At 38.7% G+C, this 21617-nt stretch overlaps 1 protein-coding gene across 2 annotated transcripts in view; it reads right to left on the bottom strand.

Moving 5' to 3' along the window:
* The window catches only part of AFF3 (ALF transcription elongation factor 3), a 148984-nt gene that overhangs the window by 117893 nt on the left and 9474 nt on the right, over positions 1 to 21617 (bottom strand). Inside the window, exon 1 of one of the 2 annotated variants that reach the window (XM_053455151.1) lies at positions 9470 to 9635. The exons of the other annotated variant lie outside the window; for it this stretch is intronic. The gene's annotated coding sequence lies outside the window, so the exon portion shown is untranslated. Of the gene's footprint in view, positions 1 to 9469; positions 9636 to 21617 lie in introns of those variants that run through there. 2 annotated transcript variants of the gene reach the window in all.

Here is a 21617-nt window from a genome sequence, read left to right as displayed (position 1 = left end):
GCACAGTTCTAATCATATTTCAAATGCTTTGCATGACAGATTCTGCAGAAGGTAGCCTCTCTCACAGTGTTATAGTCATGGAGAGATTTTCCAAATAATTTTACTCACGGCATGATGAATCTAAGCTTTTGTTGGATAAGTTGTACGATAGGGTCATTCGCAGTAATCCAAGCTGACATTGTGTACTTGAATTTATGAATATTATCATAATTACTGTGTATTCCATTTCTAGCTATATGGGGTCTTGGCAGAATGTAATTCCATTGATATAAATAACTGTTCTTTAACATTGTATCCTTCTTTTGCCACGTATCTTTATCACATAATTACCATCAAAGAGGATGTTTCTTTCCAAAATCACAGGAGCATTAAGTTCAACGCCAATTAAGTACTTTCATGCGCAATCTGAACCTTACATGCAGTTAAAATATGAAGTCCTCCGATCAATATTGTTCTATGGAAAAATCTCCAGCCCCTTGGGCTTTTACTAATGTGCTTTAGTATACATGATGCAATTCCCACATTTCCGGTATCTGCCTACCGTGGATACGTCAAGTGTATGAATTGCATTGGAATCATTTTAAACAATGGGCACACATCCTAATATGTTTGGTTTAGTAAGTATGACTTCAGGACAATATCCTTCTTTAAACAGTGATTGTGCAGATATGTAATGGTTTAATAAAGTGATTCTAGCATAATTCAGTTGAGCCTATGTGACATAGGTAACTGGAATGAAACAGGTCAGTTAGTAAAATGTGTAGTATGGACCTCGGTTGCATGGAATGGGCGTTGTGACCAAACATGACCCTTTTTGTATAAGTGCCTTCCAAGCCGAGCATCTGGACACAACAGCAGGTTTTATGGCTGCCCCTACTGTAGGGAATAAGCTGATCATATGAAAGACAGGTGCCTGTTGATGTTCTCTTTATTACTTAAGCTTATTCTGTCTGGGTGTTTTCACTGATGATTTCAGAAAATTGGTCCTGAATGTAAACTGCATATCTCCTAAATTTCTCTTTTTTTAGGAGGGACATACCCTCTTTGGGAGCCAAAGCCTTGGCTCACTCCATCCTCCCCTGATTACCCCTCTTTTGTAACACCCCAGATTGTTTGTTGACTATGAGTGAATGACAGCACTCAGCAGCCCTAAAATTTCCTAACATGTACAGTGGGGTAATACAATGTTACAGGGAACAGCCATGTGAGTGGCCCCTCTGCATGTTTTGGATCTTCCCATCTGTGTCTTAGAACATGTTATTGTAATTAGCTCTCACATGTGCGCTTGTATTATGAAGCAAATAAACACATTTTACTTAACATATGAGCCAGTTAACAAATACACTATATGGACAAAAGTATTGGGACACCTGACTATTACACCAACAGGGACTTTTATGACATTGCATTCTAAATACATAGACATTAATATGTAGTTGGTCCCCGCTTTGCAGCTATAACAGCTTCCACTCTTCTGGGAGGGCTTTCCACATGATTTTGGGGTGTCTCTGTTGGAATTTTTCATCCATTCATCCAGTGGAGAATTTGAGGTCAGGGCTCTGTGCGGGCCAGACAAATTCTTCCACACTAAACTCATCCAACCATGCCTTTATGGACCTCGCTTTGTGGATGGGGCACAGTCATGCTGGAATAGAAAAGAGCCTTCACCAAACTGTTCCCACAACGTTGGAAGCATTGCCTAAACACTGACAAACCGTATCATTATCCCTCCTCCACCAAATGTTAGAATTGGCACAATGCAGTCAGGCAGGTATTGTTCTCCTTGCATCCGCCAAACACAGACTCGCCCATCCAACTGCCAAACTGAGAGGTGTGATTCGTCACTCCACAGAACACGTTTCCAGAGTCCAGTGGCGGTGTGTTTGCACCACTCGATCCGACACTTGGCATTGTACTTGCTGATGTGAGGCTTGCATTCAGCTGCTCAGCCATGGAAACTCATTCTATAAAGCTCCCGCCACACAGTTTTTCTGCTGATATTAATGGAAGTTTGGAACTCTTCAGCTATGGAAATCAGCAGCTTTTTGGCGACTTTTACCCAACATGCACCTCAGCACTTGGTGACCTCACTCTGTGACTTTATGTGGTCTTGCTCTTTGTGGCTAACTTTGTGTTGCTGTTCCTAAACGCTTCCACTTTCCAATAATACCACTTACAGTCAACCAGGTAAGAAATTTTGTGTACTGACTTAGAAACATAGAAAGTGATGGGAGATAAGAACCATTAGGCCCATCCAGTCTGCCCAACCTCAGAGTACTTTCCTTAGTACCTGCCTTTATCCTATATCTAGCTTGGCCTTATGCCTATCCCATGCTTGCTTAAATGTCTTTACTGTATTAACATCTACCTTATTGCAAAGGAGGCATTCTATCAGAGTTCCACGCTTGCAAAGGTGGCATTCTACGACAGTTCCACGCTTGAATTCACTAAGCTCTTCAGAATGACTCATTTTTTCACAAATGTTTGTAAATGCAGACTGCATGGCTAGGTGCTTGATTTTATACACCTGTGGCAATGGGTCTGATTGAAACACCTGAATAAATTAAGAAGTGTGTCCCAGTTCTTTTGTCCATATAGTGTATCAGTGATCATACTGATGAAATACTGTTGTGCAATAGTTTCATGACAAGCAGGTTACACCTGTTATAAATGTAATGAATAAAGTTATATAGCCCACCAGGACCATCCAGCATTTTGTTATATTTTCTGGCTAATTATATAATAAATAAACCCGGTTCCTATGCTACCTTATTTCCTTACAAAGGGAGATGTGACAATTGGATATGGGCTCTACCTTACTGTCTCCTGTCAATTCTTAGTGAATAGACCACATTTATGATTCTCCTAAGCTTACACGGTTTAAGAGGACCTCAGGTCACCCTGTCTTAACGGCTATGAGTTAATTGAATTATGTTTGTTAGTTTTATTATTCCTCTGAGGACTAGAAATGAACTCATTTCTACAACATGACAAATTGATCTTTGAAAATGACAGATAATGGAGCATTTTAATGGCCCTAAACAACTTCTCTATGTAGGTCATTCAGCCATAATTGTTTCCTTGCTTTGAATCCTTTCACAGTTCCAGTGAATACTCTTTTAAAAGATGTTTCAATAAACATATTGCAACAATTGGCATCCATTGTCCCCTAGGATCAATGCTAGTTATTGAACTATAGCTCTGCATCACAAACTAAACTAGAAACATAGCTACATTTTCAAGTTACATTATCAACAATACTATTTCTCAACACTAACAAAATGCCACACAGAAAAATCATATACAAATTCACTTGGGTGAAAGTGAGTTTATTTTTTCCACTGTAAATACAACCCCATCCAGTATGCATCCTAAGAAGCATCCAGTGCGCATGGATAAATTCTTCCCATCGATTCAATGGCCACTGATCATTGATGATCCTACCCCCTGCCATCAGTGACAGGTGTCATTGAGGGGTTACGCAAGGAAAAAAATGCAAACCCACACATTGTTAATAAACAATATAATTTGTTTTTTTTAAAGCATGCGCACTTTTACTACCTGATCGCCGGCCTATCACTATATACTAACAAGGCCCCAGTGCTACCCCATATGCCTTCCCCTAACCCTTAAAGCTACATATAATTACTGAGCTGTGCAAGTAAATATTTGCATGCTACTTGGTTTTGAGACACTAAAAAAAAAATTAGACCCAAACCCAGGGAAAGAGAGCCACTAAAAACATTTAAATGATTGCCCCAATACCCAGGGACTCCAGCAAAAAACATGCCATGTGTTCAAGAAGAAAGGAGAGACTCCAATGTAGCTTTCATCCTATGTGCAAGAAATGTGAAAAGGTAGAAGAAAAATACCTCAATATCTTATGTTCCCTTTGGATTTCTGGAGGTTCACTTGAAAAATAAATGGAATGTCCTTGAGGTCCTTGGGTGATGTGCTTTAATGGGATATATCGTTTTGGGGGTTATTTAGATGGTTAGGGTTAGTTTAATAAAAACTCAATGCACATGTCCCAATTTGCTGTACTGATAACTTTTTGGTCTTTCGCATAGAGACTTATGCTAAAACTCATGGTGAAGTGGATGCATAAAATGTTTTCATTTTTTTACACCAACTTTGAAAGGCACTGGTGTAAGACCCAACATTTTTATAAAACCTAGTTTGGAAACATGCATATGTTTTATAGTAAGTCTTGTACTAACAAAATACATATAAATAGCAGGCATCTGAGGTGTTTCCAAAATCAGGACAAATACCTAAATATATTTCGATATTTGTTTTTATGTAACTGAACTAAGACTACACAGAATGAAATTAGAAAACAAAAGATTGTTACATCTGATGTATTTTACATTCAGGAAGACGTGAGCTCTGATAAAGTAAAATCTAGCCGAGGCAGTGAAATTAATCACTAGCATTGTCACTACATCACTAAATGACACGGGTTAATTCAAATGCTTTAATTGAGTGTTTCTCTGGCAGAGGTGCAGAAATAGTTCATGCGTTGCTCCTGTGATTACCAGGGCTAATAGCAAGCAGTTTTCAGCCAGTCTGATTTATATCCTCCACTCAAGTGAAAATTACTTTTGTTTGCATTTTGCAGATTTCTAAATGAATTATGTTCTGTCCATATACTGTTTTATATTGCATTGGTTGCTTGTCATAGTTAATGCTTTCAAGTCAACTATATATTTTTGATTTTGAGAGCAGATAGGAGCGATATTCAGAGGTCCTAAGTCAACTGAAAATGTTTCCTGCCTCCCTGTTGCATGCAAGTATAGCCCTCTCTCTCAATGTCTCTTCTTAGTCCCTGCCTCTTCTTGATCTTCTGCCGTCTTCTATCTTCTTCATTTTTTTTCATTAGAGAGAGTGAGTAACAGTGAGGGAGTGTGAGACTGAGAGAGTGAATAAGAGTGTGGGAGAGAGTGAGATAGAGTTTAAGTAAGAGTGAGTGAGAGTGAAAAAGCAATGAAATGCAAACAAAAATTCTCATCTCTCTGCTCTGTTTTCATATGTTTAGTTTTGTTTTCTGACATTTGTAGAAATAAATGCAATTGGCAAATGTCACCTATTCTTTAAGCTAGCCTGCCACTTAGGCTAACCCATAACCTCAATCCCCTTTGAGTATTTACATGCAGTTGGCCCAAGGTGGGCCAGGGTGTCCATTTGATATACAAAGAATCCATTGTGCGACGCTACAAAACACAGTGGCATAATATAAATCAATAAATAATAATAGCAATAATAGTGTTTTAAAATTGTCTCATGATGGACATATTTCCTGGATTCTTTCCACAATTTGCATAATAGAAACAAAAGAACTCCACTCTGGGAAGTTACCAGGGCAATACAAATTCCAGGAAGAAAAATGATAGCTCTGAAAGGTGCATTTTTGCCCTAGGTGCTGGAAAAAGCAGGATTTTCTTCTAATAGTTCTGGTATACTGCAAATGAAGGGGAGTCTGATTCAAAAAGATTCTTTTTTTGTGATAAAGCATCAAAAATATTCTAGACAATCTGTCTCCGTTGATCATAAGTGTCACAGAATGCCATTTGCAAAATGTAGCCACCCATCATGGCTATTTAGTGACAAATTATATATCATGTTCCTTTATATGCTGTAAATCATTATGGTCTACATTTCATTTTTTATACTACCATAAACGTATCTTTAATTATGAAATAATCAGCAATAGATATAACACTTTGAGTGCTTGGGGTCTAGGCACCAAGGAGGCAAGGCCGTTTCAAGTAGGTCTGCTATACTTAGGTGAGAACCTCATAAACAGCTTACTAACCACCTACGGAAACACTTTTTTTTTGTTTTTTTTCACTATAGCATAATTACAGAGGATAGATGTCACCCATATCCTTATTTTATGGTGACCAATAAATTGGAGTAAAATAAAAATGGAATACAGAGACAAATGTAAAAACCATAACCATATTACTTGGGTGCTTAATGCACTTCGCCATTGAGGATTAAAAAACGACATCAATGCGACAGTGAAGGTAAATTCTGTGGGATGGCATTCGAAAACTATTATCCTCATCACATGGTTACATGAACGTATTATGCAAATTTACTTGCATGCTTCTTGAGCACATTTTGTATCACAGATGCAGTCTGTTAATTGATTAGAAGAAGTAGATTGGAATGATTAATGCATTGATTATCTATTCAGATTCAGGTGGTATTTCAGGTGGTATGTTATAGTGGTTTTAAGTATACAGTTTATTACTTTTCTTTTTTTTTTTTACTTTAAATTAAAATTATAAAGGTAGTCAATAGGTTACAAAAAAATGAAGTAAGATGAAATGATATATGTTGCATATGAACACATTATGCTTCTGATCTAAGGTCTCAGAACCTATTTTGTTATAGAAATGCTATGGAAACAGTATTAATCAGCTGACTTACATACAGGACATCTGGTTCATGGAACGGTGCGGTATATGATAACTAAAGCTGAATGATTTAAGTCAAAAGTGATTTAAGAAAAAAGTGTCATAACATGTCAGAATTGTAAATAATACAGTAGTCATTATCTGTGACTACATAATAAGGCAATATTATGTATGTTCAAGTCTCCGCAACGTAACCTGAGAGCTTTTCCAAGTGGAGAAGTTGTATTGTCAAAGCAAACACTTTGAATCTACCTTATAAGAACCCATCTAGCTAGTGCTTATCTTATATCCGGTTTAATTAAAAATCAACACAGAGACAAATGTGAACTAATTGTAGCCGAACTGGAGAAATTTATTAAAAAAATAAAAACAGATTTGTTGGAGAAATTGGCAAAATACATCTTCATCTTTGATTAAACTTAAATATGTCACAAGCTTCATTTTGCTGCTACTGATGCAGTTAAGCCTGTGGAAGTTATTAAAAAACATAACTTCTTCTATAACAAAAAAGTTTATTTAAGGATTTTACTACTCTAGAGATGCAAAACAACACCAAACTCTAAATTTTGGGAAATGGCAGAGAACCAAGCAGAGTCAACCTGTAACACAACATATTCTCCAAATCTATTATGCCAAGCAGGTAAATCAAGGCAGTGGTAAACAAGGGCACTTCTGGGGTTTAACTTAATGAACTGTGCTAAACCTCCATGTGCTCTGTATTTATCACTGACATTGTGCTGGAGAGAATTTAGTCCTCAGGCTACCCAACTATTTTTTTCTACAAAGTTACTTCTCTAAAAATGTCTTCCCCAAGCGCATATGACCTTTTATATATAAATTGTGCTAACAATATTGCTAGCAAATCTATAGAAAGTCATACTTACAAAAACTTTGGGGCTGTTGATGAAGGGACTTCTAATTTTGACATGAACATGAATTAGAGCAACTTTATGCAACAATGAGCAATAGTGCTTTAAACATAGTAATATTTTCTACCTGGGGCATTATAGCAGTGGCATATTCTATCATAGGCCAATTAGGCAGCCCCTCTGTTGAACAATCAGGAGCAGATCGCCCTATTGGGCAAGCAGGCTCTTAGCGTGCCACTGCTACATGTGGAAGTTGGGCCCATATACACCCACATATCGGGTGCTGTCCCTTGTTGGCATGTCCTCCATAGTGTACTTACTCTGTGACCCGGAACCTTAAAATGCAGCACATCAGGATATGATGTCATATCCTGACATATAGGATGTCGACTGCAGAGGTAAATGGTGGGGGTGGCTGGGGCGCTGTACCCATCCAAGATGCATCAATAATAATAAGTGAAAGGCCTAATCTACAAATTTTATAGCCGAGCAATAAACATTAGCAGTGGTAGGTGGTAAAATTCAGACCTGATTTACATTACCATGAAGCTGAAAGATTGACATAAGTGAAAGCAAAATAATATACTTCAACGGTCAGCATGTACCATGATCAAATCATGCACAAGAAGAAAATAGCTTAAGCGCTCCCTCCTCCTCGGTGCTTCTGCGTGTATATAAGGATCTATGTCTGCAAATGGAGAATCAGCTCACCTGATGGGCTGGCTTGGCTCATGCCACATGCTGGTCAGCTTCCCCACCTCTACTTGACAAGTGATCACAGTTAAGTATACGTTATCTCAGTACTGATATAAATTATTCTATGTATGTTCTATGTACACTAAACTGATTTCTTCTACTCATGGTAGCATACATCAATAAAGTGCAGTCTTTACATGTGAAACCATCATCTTTTGTTGCTTTTCCTTATTAGCTCTTCCTCGGTGCACCACTCTGTCCAGAAGATCAGGAAACACTTTAGCAATATTTATTTGTGGAGGCAAACATCAATGCGAAGCACTTAGCAGAGCATACGCTGAAGATATGCTCAGGGGAATGCGATTATTGCATTGAACAGACTTCAATATTGCAATTCTGCATTCTAAACAGCAAGGGACAGAGAATGAAATGCTAAACACTTCCCAAGGAGAAGCACACCATGCCTGCATTTCCATAGCAGATATCCACATCCGAGCCATTCCACCTCTTGAGTACAGTTTAACCTTTTGACTAATTCTCGGCAAGCATTTGATATTCAACTGCGTCTCTGCCACCGAAACAAAAATGCAATATCTGCCTTAGACATGTAACAGTAAAAGAGCTGCACCGATGATTAAGGCTGTTAGGATCAGCTTTCACCTTGAAAGCAACCTTTTTCCTGCCTAGCGCTTAGCGAACAGTCTCCCTCTTTACACCTGCTATATCAGCTTCCTTTTATTATCAGGGAGACGTTAAAACAGCAATCAACCACAGGGAGAATACGTCTCAAGCAGCCTGAGCAATTACTAATTAGAGGGGGATGTTTACTTTACATTCTGTTCTAGTTTTCTACTCAACATGCCATCAAGCAGCCTAATTAAATTTGCCATATACCCTTTCATCTAGAGTAACATTGTGGAGAGAGGCTTTGCTTAATAACACAGTTACCATTGCCAGCAATAATCTGCTTTGGGTATCGTTTGTTTGGGTACATGAAGGAAAATAAGCCACAAGACATATTGAACTTTCGACATCTTGTAACGCAGACTGATTACAAGCGTGCAACGCCAGCAACCGTACTGAATGCATTCGTATATGGGAAATTATAATATCTATATCTCTGGAACAGATGGATTAGAGATGCTTAGGTGTGCGCACCAATGCTTAGCTCCCTCCGCAAAGCCATGGGGTCTTAAACATTTCCGCCTAAGTTTCATTTGCTGCTTTTATTGACAATCTGTTACATACTACGGTGCCATTTATTAATATTTTCCGTCAATGTTAGCAGCAGCTTTAGGAAAGTTTGCTTGCAATAAATACAACACACAACGAGGCTCACGCTACATAAGACGCACACTATCTTGGCTTTCTACTGTTCTACAGATCACACTGTGCCTTGTTACTAGATCTATGCTTCCTTAATTCACCCACTCCGGTTTTATCTAAAAGAATAGAAAAAAAGAAACAATTAGGTCTTACCCAGCAAGAAGGGTTCCTTGGAGCCTGTGCTGTCATATATCTCTTTTATCATTCATCCAAGATGTAAACAATCCTCCCCGTGAGTGTCTTGCTGTGTGACCACACACGCACAGAGTACTTATATAAATAGGACAGCCAGTACTGACAGTTCTGCATATTGCTTGGCTGCTCCCAGTTAAGTGACATGCGCTCGCAGCAGCAGTCTGAATGGGGAAGCTTAGATGTATCACACCACAACATACACAATGATTCAGTGCCTTATGGCATGGTTACGGTAGTACAGCCATAGAGAAGCTTCAGCTATTTAATTATGTGCTTGGAGGAGACATTTTATTTTATATTAGTGCTACTATGTTGACGTAACCCACATCTGTTTTTAACACTTCTTTTTATTTTCTGAACAAATAATGCTGCCAAATGCTAATGTAGCAGTATTAAGGATGACATTGCTAATGTCAGAAAACATTAAATCTAGGCAAATAAAAGGGCATATTTACCCTAAAGCCTGGGAGTTATGTTTAGTGCCTCAATGTGACATATGATTAAAATTAAATATTTTTCTTATGGTGTAGGCTCATTTTTTTTTGTGTGAACAAGATGCAAATTTAGCACAATTATGTTTTAGATCTACTACAAATTATAACATGAGAAAATATTCATATTAATAGACTTTAGGAATTTATATTCTGAGTAGCAAAGTAGTAGAAGTGGAGGAATCAGAAGAAACATTGCATTGGATGCTATGGTGACTGCACCACTTTTACCACCTTGCACTATGATTACTATTTTATACTTAACCCTCTAGTAAGTGCATGAATAACAGAAATCAATCAAGAAAGTGCTAAAGTGTTGCAGACCCTCTGCCGCTCCCGTGTAATAGACTTATCTTGGCAATACATAAAGAAACACAGGACTGTTTACATTGAGTTGTGTTAGTGCCTGCCTGTTAGTGACTAAACACTTTGAGTTTCTCATACCTGTACCCTTACTCTTCCTGTATCTGTTCCCACTTCTTCTCAAGCTCCTGTCCTCATTTCTGATCCAGCTATCTTGTTTTCTGTGTATGCCCCTTGCTTTGGCCCTTGGCTTCTCTGACTCTGACTGACCTCCATTACAACTCTCCAGCTGACTACTAACTACTTCTCTTGCCTGTTATCTATTCTGATATGTTTGTATCCTGATTATTTTTGTCAGGTTAATTACGTAACCTGTTTCTGCTGGAAGCCTCTGATCCTGCAGTCACCATCTGTCCTTTTACAAGCATTTGTACCTATTGTCTGATGGGTCCATTGCCGGATTGCTGGATTCTGGTGGTTATGTACATTGAACTCTGTGCTTCATCTGCTGTGACCAGCTGTTATGTAGCTGTGCCCTGTATATTTTACTAACTAGCCACATTGTTTCTGCAAGCAAGTCTACAAATCTGCCAGGTATCTGTCTACTGAGTTCCTGACATGCTTCAGTCCACTGAGACCATATATATATATTCAGTGTTGTATCAGTGCATAAAAAGCCACCCCTACCTAGAGCCAGCCCTTAAATGGGTTAATTCCAGATACCAGTTCAAAATTGCTTAAAAGGGACCCTTCGGAGCTGAACTACACCGGCCCAGGTCGGAAGGGTCCTTTCTAAACTATTTTAAACCGGCATGGGGAGACAGGAACGTATCGCAGACAGGAAGATGTTGCAGAGGTGAGAGGTAAACGGGAGAGGGTGGGAAGTAGAATGTATGTATATGTGTATGTATATATTTATGTGAGTATAGATGTGTAATTGTGTGTATGAACGCATATGTGCAATTGGGTGTGTGTGAGCATGGATGTGTAATTGTGTGTGTAAGCATGGTTATGTAACTGTGTGTGAGCATGAAGGTGTTATTGTGTGTGTGTGTGTGAGCAAGGATGTGTATTTGCATGTATGAGCACGGATGAGGAATTGTGTATGTGTGCATGGATATATATTTGTGTGTGAGCATGGATGTGTAATTGTGTATGTGTGTGAGCAGGCATGTGTAATTATTTTTGTGTGAGCACAGATGTGTAATTGAATGTGTATGTGTGTGTTAGTGAGTATAAGTAACTGTGTAATTTGTGTAAGTGTGCCAGAGTGTATGTAGGAAGGGGGCAAGGGGCAATGACGGGACAGACCAGCTCCTGAAGTTGGGGGACCCATGGCAATTTTCGGACCAGGGCCCTATGGTTTCTAGTTACACCCCTGGTCCTTTGTGAACAATGTTGGAATAGCCTAGGGGCAGCTTGCCCCTGTGTGCTAATGTGACACCCCCTTCCCCATGAGTGGCATCTGGGATGCCCCCCCCCCAAAAGTGGCAGCGTCTTGTAACACCTACTGGAGGGAAAGCTGCGATTCAGGTAAGGGGGATAGTGAGGGAAAGAAATAGAGGGGAAGGAGGAGCATGCAAGTATGACTATTTGTACATTAGAGTGTATAATAGTCTGTATGTGTGTGTCAGCATGAATGTGTATGTATAAGTGTGTGACAATGGACAAGGTTGTCACTGTTAAGCTGTTTGAGGGCAAACATGGTAGAGAGAAACAGCCTAGGGACAAAGATGGCACTGGGAAGCTGTCTGGGCACAATATGGCACTGTTGAGCTTTTTTGGGCACAGAGATGGCACTGTTATCCTGCTTGGGGACAAAGATGGCACTGTTAAGCTGTTTGGGGACAAATATGTCAGCGACAAGCTGTTTGGGGACAATTATGTCAGTGACAAGCTGTTTAGGGACAAAGTTGGCATTGTTAAGCTGTTTGGGCACGAAAATGGTCTCGTTAAGCTGTTTGGGCACAAAAATGGCACTGGTAAGCTGTTTGGCCACAAAGACGGCACTGTTAGACATTTGGGTACAAAGATGGCACTGTATGTATGGTGCAAATGGTGTATGAATGTACAGTAACAGCATTCGCTCTGCTGTTTCTCTGCACTGACTCTGTGCTGGTCTTGGTGAAAATGGCTGAATTTACACTCTTCTTTATTTTAATCAAAGATTATTATCTTTTCAAATAAAAGATAAAACATTAGCACAAGTTGCTCAAAACAACGAAATATACATGAAGGTACTCGGTATCCAAGCTTAATATACAGCAAGAGGTGGAGCGTACAGGAGTTTACAGTGGAAGAGGTGTAGACCAGTAGGTGACTATGATTGGCAGGGGGCTATATATACTGTATCATACATACAGTGTTTACCTTTTACCAGGAAATCTCCATGATTCCCAATAAAATATTTGCAATATTGTATCTGATAAAAAAAATCAGCAACTTTTCAGCTAATGATTTTTAGGAGCTAGACAGGCAAACATTTTATGTACGGTATATCATTTATTATTAGTGCTAGTTTTTAGAATGTAACATTTTAATTATTATTAAGTAAAGCTAAGGGTACATTATCAAAGAGTAACATCATAATTTCAAGGATTATAGCAAGAAAACCATGTCGGCTGCAGCAGAAGAACCCATTCATTAAAAACAATACATATTTCCTGTACTCTTGAAGGATCACCCTTCTTTATACACAATTAAGAAATGATTATTGTTTATTACCTGCTAATTAGGAGCAGACCTTGATAAATATGTTTTGTCTACATAAATGTATTTGTAGCCTGCCCAAAACAATATGTTTTCTAACCAACAATTGTAAAATGAAGGAGCAAGGAAATTCATAAAGACACCCAGTGTTCAATGGAAACCTCCGTGAATAATAGTGTCTGGGAATGGTGGTTAGATGCCATTCACAATGACACCCAAATCAATATTAGCAGTGTATGAATTTTTATTGTGTTCACCATTAACTAAATAACTCACAGTTTTCACAAGTGATGTCATGGAGGTTAAAGTCAAGCCTGCCTCTTAAACCTGTTGGTAAGTACCCTGAGATGAAAATCATCACAGGACCTAACTCAGCCCTTAGTAAATACATCCCAGTGTCTTGCCAGAACTACATTTTATTTATTCTTTTGCAATGTTTTTGTATTAGGTAATACGGAAAGACTAAAATTATTTGTACTTTTTAACTTGAAGACACAACCACACATGGACACAAGGAACAGTTATAAGGGTCTATCCCTGGATATTTGGTGTACTTTACACACATCCAAAATCCATATACAAAAAAAAAAATGATATCACCTGAGAAAATATGTTCTTATTTCACAATAGTGATTATACCCCAAGTGGTCAATTCTGTTTGCTGAACCTTTCTTGCCCTGCCACTCTCTAACCTCTAACTTATTATTATTAAACCCAATTTTCTTAAATGTAGGACATAAGCCTTTTTTATCGCAGTAGTTAAATAAACTGATTGACAAACAACCTATTGCTTCTCATTGCAGATTAAACTTTACTGTGTTCATGATGTTCTGTAACACTATGATACTGCCAGGAGTGCTAATACCTCACTTATGGCCTCATTTATAATCACAGGATGACATCAACTAAACAAGGCAAACGCAAACAGTCTTTATTGCCACTGGAGAGACAGGAGACATCTATAAACTACATAAAACAAAGAGAGCATTCTTTACTCCTCTGTCAATCCGGTAAGAACATCAACATATAACATGGATAAAAATGCATTCCCATAACAGCCAATAAAGAGTGTATTCACATAAAATGTATCTTAGTAAAGTGTATACTTGATGACTTACTATGTACAAGGTGTCACCGTCCTACAGGCACTAATTTACACTGTCTTATACTAATATAAGTATTATCACAATACTTACTACATGGGATATCCACTCCTCATTCTCCAACAAACCCAAAACTATCCATCACTAGAATTAGGTTGCAATACATCATATAGGAAAATCTTCCAAAAGCTGGTTAGCCCACTACTATGATCTATGTTGTTATGGTTTTCTGATTTGTATGTATTTACCTGCATCATAAGTACAACTATATGGAGATCCAAAGAGGCCTACTTGAGCAGCAGTGGGGGAAGGAGAAACAGTAGGGTGTTTAGAGTAGGCTAACTAGACATAATGGCAGATTCTGTGCACCCTTTTGCTGTCAGAGTGGTTTGGTCTACTCTCTTTCTTTTCTTCTAGCTTGCCTTCTCCCTTCACTTCTGGCCAAATACATAGTTTGCAGGCATAGTTTGCACAAGGTAGTTTCATTTCAAACATGTAGGATTAGTTAATACTCCAGCTCTCATGACTCTCAGCCAGTCCAGTATGTTAAGCATGATGGGAAAGCGAGTACAACTGGAGTGTCAAAGGTTAGCTTTTATGTCATTATGGATCGCCAGTGCAGTTGCTCTCTCATTGCATGTCTCATGATTCTCAGGCATCCATTTAGTTGGCTGAACATCATCACAAATGTAATAACAGTATTTTGAGGGCCAAATGCTGCCAAAACTGCTGGAAAACTAATAAGTGTTCTATTTTGGTTCCATGCCTTTAAGTCCTTCTTTTACCCCCCCGACTACCATCTTTTTTGTAATACCTCAGTATCAGTGGCGTAAATTAAGAGGCTGCAGGGGTTACAACTGCGACCACTTGTTTCTGTCTCCTTGTGCCTCTTCAAGATTGTTGAGAAATGGTTCTGACCTCGCAGGGGCCAACCCAGGTCGGAAGGGCCCTTTCTAAACAATTTTGAACCATCATGGGGATACAGGAACACAGCAGGGTCATGTTATGTCCTGTGACCTCACGGTAAACCAAGACTGCTTGCACATTGGTGGTAGCATGGATGTCTATTTATGTGTGTATCTGGGCGTGGGTGGCTATGTATAAGGATATGTTAGCATCGTTGTCTTATGTATAAGTGTGTGTGAGCATGGATGTTTTATGTATGTTTTAAGTGTGTGTGTGTGTGCGTGAGCATGGATGTGTATGTGTAAGTCTGTGTGTGTGAGCATGAAAGGCTCATTGAGAGTCGAAACGTTGAACCTTCACCAAGTCAATAAATTTTATAAAAAGAAGACCCGCTGAGTGCATCAACTTTATTTGCTGTATATATTTTTTGGATTCTTAGCACCCTGGCTAATTGCAACTGCTTCCAGTCAAGTGAGTGCGTTACATTCTATATCTTTTGTGTATATATATATATATATATATATATATATATATATATATACACAAATATTTTCAACTATCATATCACTAGTAAAAATGATTTTCCGCTTTTATCGCCTTTCAGTTTTCGTTAGTATAGCCAAATGTCAATTTACCTTATAATTTAACCTCATCCATGAACTATAATTATTGTATCTGTGAAGTCGCTCAAACCTTTGACCGAGTGTTCTGTTTAATCATTCGTGTCACAAATCTGCATTTATTCTTGGAGTGGCTTATAAAAAGGCTGCTAATTCCATCCAACTATTTAGATAAGGAAAAAAGAAAGGACAAAAATTAAGAAAAAAATTTGACACATAAAAAATGTAATTAGAAAACAATTCACCTTTGGTCTTCAAAATAATTTTAAGTATTAGCTTACATTTTGGGTTTGTTAAGCTGCCTTTTTTATTATGTACGAAACACAATGAGCGAATGATATAACCAATTTCCTTTCCAACATAAAACACTTACAATTGCAAGAGGCCCAGGTTCTGCATCACAGATTATAAATGAGGAATGCACGGGCTGCTACTGTCTGCCTTTGATTTATTGCGTTTCTATTTTCCTCTACTTGGAAATTAAATTTCTCATCTTTTCCAGCCAATTACAGTTACATAGACCATCTCCACAAACTATACAATAGCTTTTCTGAGGCTTATTTTCTACTGAACATTATGTTGTGTTTTGCTTTTAAAAACTGTAGTGCAGAGAGCTGCACTTGCATGTATGTGCTGTAAAACAACTTTTACATGGCCTGATCCTGAGGATTCACAAACATGTCAGAGCTTTCAAATGGTTTTATATACATGTACATTTTTGTAGCACCAAAAAATGTAGCATTGGTTTATCTTCAGCATTGTCTTTTGAGCTTTATTTCCAATGTGGCCATAAATGTTTATTGAAGAGTACATCACTACTGGTTTAAAAAAATCTACATTTTGGACAATCTTACATGGCCCATTTGTAGGTAAGAACAGGCCCAAAATGGCAACATGGCAAACTGGGAAAATGCCCAGTGAGGTGCTGGCTGACATTGTTCCATACACACCCGATCTGACACTCCAGAGGCTAATTGGGTGCTACAGTGTTAGGCTGGATATGCCCGGCTGCACCCTACGTGAGCATTAAAACGTCACTTGCAGCCTCTCATATCAAGCTGTTGGCCAGGTCTGTCTTGTCGTCCTCAGTTTACCCCAGGTGAGAATGTTCGCCAATGTTTTACATAGGTTGGGGAAAGGGCAAGTTAGAATAAAGTACATTTTCATCCACAATACTGCAGAACTTTAAAGGGTTCTTAGTCCTATACAAGAGTTATTCAACATGGGTGGGATTATTCTCCTGGAGCCCATTTACAAATGGTAGACAGGGAAACTGTCCATGGTTCAAAGACCCTTAGGGGCCCACATGAATTTGTAAAAATAATCATACACTATGTACATCTGTACATTTACAAGTTTATGTACTACCACTGAGCTTCTTGAAAAAGTGAAAGGTTCCAGCAGAGACCATTTTGACACACTATGGAAACTGCAATCTATTGACAGTATACTTTCCAACACAAATATATATAAAGCACCAAGCTGTATTGGATGGTTATTGGAAAATATTCTTCTTGGAATATTAATAACCATTATGTGAAATTGGATATAACCATATTGATGTTTACTTACTTTCTAGTTTCTAGTTTCGTGTGGTAAGGAGCTCATAGTCTTTTGTACATTTATATTGATTTGTTTTTTAAACAACTACACTACCATATGAAAATTGCAAGACTGATTTTGTTTTCTTCTATGCAGTTAGGTACTGTATATTGTTGGTTAATTCTTTCAATATTTTGTTTGTTCACAGATCTCACGTGCTGGGTTTAACCCCTTTGTGAGAATGGACGATTTTATTTTTTGTACCCTTTGTGACAATGGCTGTTTTAACGTTTCTACGGTGCTCATGTTTAGCTGTAATTTTCTGCTTTCTCATTTGCTGAACCCACACAATTTATATATTGCTTTTTTTTTCAGCACAAGATGCCATTATTTTGATCGTATCTTATAATTTACTACAGAAAATAGTATAAAATATGGTGGAAAATTTAGAAACAAATAACTTTTTCTGACTTTTACTCAAAAAATATTTTACTCATCTACAAAAACTAATGAAAAAATCTGATAAATAGATTCTACACTTTAGAAATTCTCAATGTTTTTATGTTTTTTTTCACGTTATAGGGCAATAAGGACAAGTAGCGTTTTGTTATTTCAAAACCATTTTTTCCAAATATGTGCATTTTTTGTGGAATTTGGACATCTGGTCAGTCATTGCCCATGTCCTATTTTTGGGACATTTTTGAACCCAGCCAATTTGATTTACCTCATAAAATCACACTTTTTGCAAAGCTAGACACTCCATGGGCATTTAACATGCCAGTATTTTACTGTGAGAATGTTTGTGAAGATATAGCGCTAAATTTAGCACTTGCTCACAAAAATAAACTTTTTATTGTGATTAGAAAGCTGGGCTCCATTGACTTGCATAGTTGAATGCAGTACATGTATCTTGGAAACTTGTTTATTTTTTTAAAGGACACTACCATCTTGCGAGAGGCAGTGGTGCTTGTGACCGCTGTATAAAGACCATTGATCGCCTCCTAATCTCTCTCCTAATATGGTGTCCATCGCAATATTATATATGGTGGGCCCCTGCGGCCAATCTCGGTGTTGCTGAATGCCTTAATACCAAGGAATTACAGCAACACTGTGTGGTGACCCAGGCATGTCAATTGTCGCCAATGGGATGTTTTTCTATGATGAGCCTGGCATATCAAGTGTTGTGAAGGGGTTAAATAAAATATGTTCTCCATGCTAAAGCCCTGCTCCCTAGTCATGCTTCTAACCAGCCCCTGAAAACAAAATGTCCCTTTTTGGGCATAAAAAAACTTAGAAGATATGTGCATAATATATAATATTATACCTTATCCTCAGGGCGCCTACTTTGAGGGGGTGCCGGCAGGGCCGGACTGGCCTACCAGGATACCGGAAAATTTCCTGCTAAGCGGCTGCGAGCGGGATTGAAAGCAGCAGCCAGGCCGCCTTCTACGGCCAGGGGCGACAAAATTATGTTTTGCCTAGGGTGGCAAAAATCCTTGCACCAGCCCTGCTTGTCCTCTATTTAGGGACCTAAATCCCCCTATCCCTCTTTCTTCACCTGATGTCCCACTTTTGTATGACATTAGAATACTTACTGGGTATGAGTGTATCACGGTGTTCTGCAATCCTAAAGGTCACAGTAATGCGTACAGAAGCAAAAGAAAATAGGTTTATAAATTGAATTTCGAAAATGAAATACTTGGTTACAAAGGATGCTATATGCAGTGCTCAAAACAAGATAAACCACTCTTGGGTGCAAAATAGCACTGATAGTGCCAGCCATAAAATGATGAAAACATCACTCTTCATTTAAATGTTTTATTCAGGTAAATAAAAAACTAATATATGTGTAAGTGTGTGTGTGAGAAAGGGGGTGGGCAGAGGCTGGTGGCCTACGTGGTCAAAATGTGCCAGCCATCCCATGACAAGACCAGTAAGACACATTTCTAAGTCTGCATAATGACCAACTTTTTAATTTACGAAGTTTCAGAAAAGTGGTATCCTGTAGGGAAGCAATGACTTTAGTCCTACTTTGAAGAGTAACTCCAGTTAGGAGATATCTGTATATCCTGCATTTACAAATATAATATCTATAATGTATAGTATTATAAAGCAACGTACATCACAAATCTATTCAAATCAGTGCAGTATGGTTAGATGCGTGAGCAACATCTTGCATTATAGAACTGTCACAGATTAAAAGTATTGTAAATGGCATGCTTGAAACTTACTTGAGTCCTCAATGCTCCGCTTCACTGCAGAAGCAATCTGCAAACATACGAACTCCAGCGTGCATCATGATACCTAACTACGCAGCGAATGGGCAGTAGCACTTGCCAACAAGCAATCACCTTAAAACCGAGTCACAATGTTAACTGGTCCTTGCATCATCCACTTGCTGCCGATGGGATTTCTGTGCTGTACAGAGGACTGTTAACAATCAGTTGTCTTGCTATTGCACACAAGTTTCATTAAAGGTGTTCCTTTCAGACAAAACATTAATTGTCAGGTCCAGTACCTGAAGCAAATACAATTTAGCAGATCTGTCATTTCATTTTCTTCTCTGGGGGTTTAATCCCATAAGAATAACACAGAAACTGTAAAAAAAAGCATTTTCAGTTTCTACAGCAACAACCTATCAGTACCTGCTTTTGTTTCAAATTATTTGACCTAATTAATTTGAATTAACCTGTGATTTTTGCAAGACATATGAAAAAATCATTAAAAGTTATTTCTGTTTTAATGCTGCCTTTATTTACAAAAGCATTAAATGCAACATCTTTAAGATGTGATAGTGATAGTGTTAGTGTTGGTAAAGCCAGAATCTAGAGTCACAATCACAATAAATATTGGCATTAAAAACATATCTCATAAGAGATTTTAAGTTGTAGGAGTAAATATATAATGTATCACATGCAAATGCAGTAGGGCTTCCACTTATGCTGACAAATTGAATATCAATAAAATAATACTGAGATGTAGTCTTAAGGATTGTACAGTGGTAATATTGTCCATCCCAATCACAAGGTCCCCTTTAAGGAAACCAGTACTCTTCTTTACCACTTCTGATAAAGAATCCATGAGCAGCGATGATAACTATAATACTACTTCTGTCTCTGAGCGAGCATCCAATTTTGGGGATAAATATAAACCAAAATGAGCAAACTTATGTAAATCTGTATCTTTTTTTAAGACAACCCAACAATAGACCCCCTCCACTTGATAAAAATGCTAGTATACCCTGCTACAGAATAGTATTTAAGTTATAGCCTAGGAATCCTAAAGTACATTCAAGTACAGGTTGATTTGCAGGTACCAGGGTATTCAGCTTTTTTGTTTCTCCTATTGCTTAAGACTTCATTTGATATGAGGGATCTTAATTAATATTTTTTTCTTCATCTATTTTATAAAGGTTTTGTTCATCAACCTATATTGTATATATTAGAGAAAATGTATTTTATTGACACTGATTTCTTTGTCAATATGGATTTGTCAAGGTGGATGCCCTTCTGCATTTGCAGGTGATATGTGTTCTCCTACAAAGTAACATATTTTTGAAGAGATGGATTATTTATATTTTTATGCCAATATTAATTAAAAGTTAATTTTTATCGTAACTCATAACTACATATGTAGTGGTGACCTAAGCAACCTATGCAGCAACCACTTGCACCTTTTAAACAGGGCCGGACTGGCCCACCGGGATACCGGGAAATTTCCCGGTGGGCCGGCAGGTCCGTGGGCTGGGACCAGGGGCGGGCTGGGATCTGAGCGGCTGCTGGGTGCTGATGCGGCCGTTGCTACTATAATACTTTTTTCTTAATTTAATATGGCAAGCTGGTCCGGCTTGCCATATTAAATTTTAAAAATGTATTACAGTATCGCCGGCCGGCCGCATCGGCACCCAGCAGCCGCGTGCGATGGCCGCTTAGCTTCTACTTCTCTTGACTTCCGTCCTCTGATAGCCGCACACTGTTCTCTTCTCTCTCCTGACAGGATGTCACTGACCTGACATCCGGTGCTGCAGCAGTCTGATTGCGAGGGGCGGAGCTTCCACCCCTCACGCTGCTCCCATCGCTATGCAGCCATCAGATTGCTGGGAATGTAATCTAAACGGCCGGTGCGTGCTGATGCCGCCGGCCGGCTCTGCTTTAATACTTTTTTTTTTTTACTTTATATGGCAAGCCGATCCAGTAAAGTAGCTCCGGCCGGGGGCATCAGCACGCACCGGCCGTTTAGATTACATTCTCGGCAGTCTGATGGCTGCATAGCGATGGGAGCAGCGTGAGGTGGAAGCTCCGCCCCCTCGCACTCAGACTGCTGCAGCACCGGATGTCAGGTCAGTGACATCCTGTCAGGAGAGAGAAGAGAACAGTGTGCGGCTATCAGAGGACGGAAGTCAAGAGAAGTAGAAGGTGAGTAAACTAATGTA

Source organism: Spea bombifrons, chromosome 2 (genome assembly GCF_027358695.1).
Source record: "Spea bombifrons isolate aSpeBom1 chromosome 2, aSpeBom1.2.pri, whole genome shotgun sequence".
In the NCBI taxonomy this organism is placed as follows: Eukaryota; Metazoa; Chordata; class Amphibia; order Anura; family Pelobatidae; genus Spea; species Spea bombifrons.
This window is presented reverse-complemented; position numbering and strand designations above follow the sequence as displayed.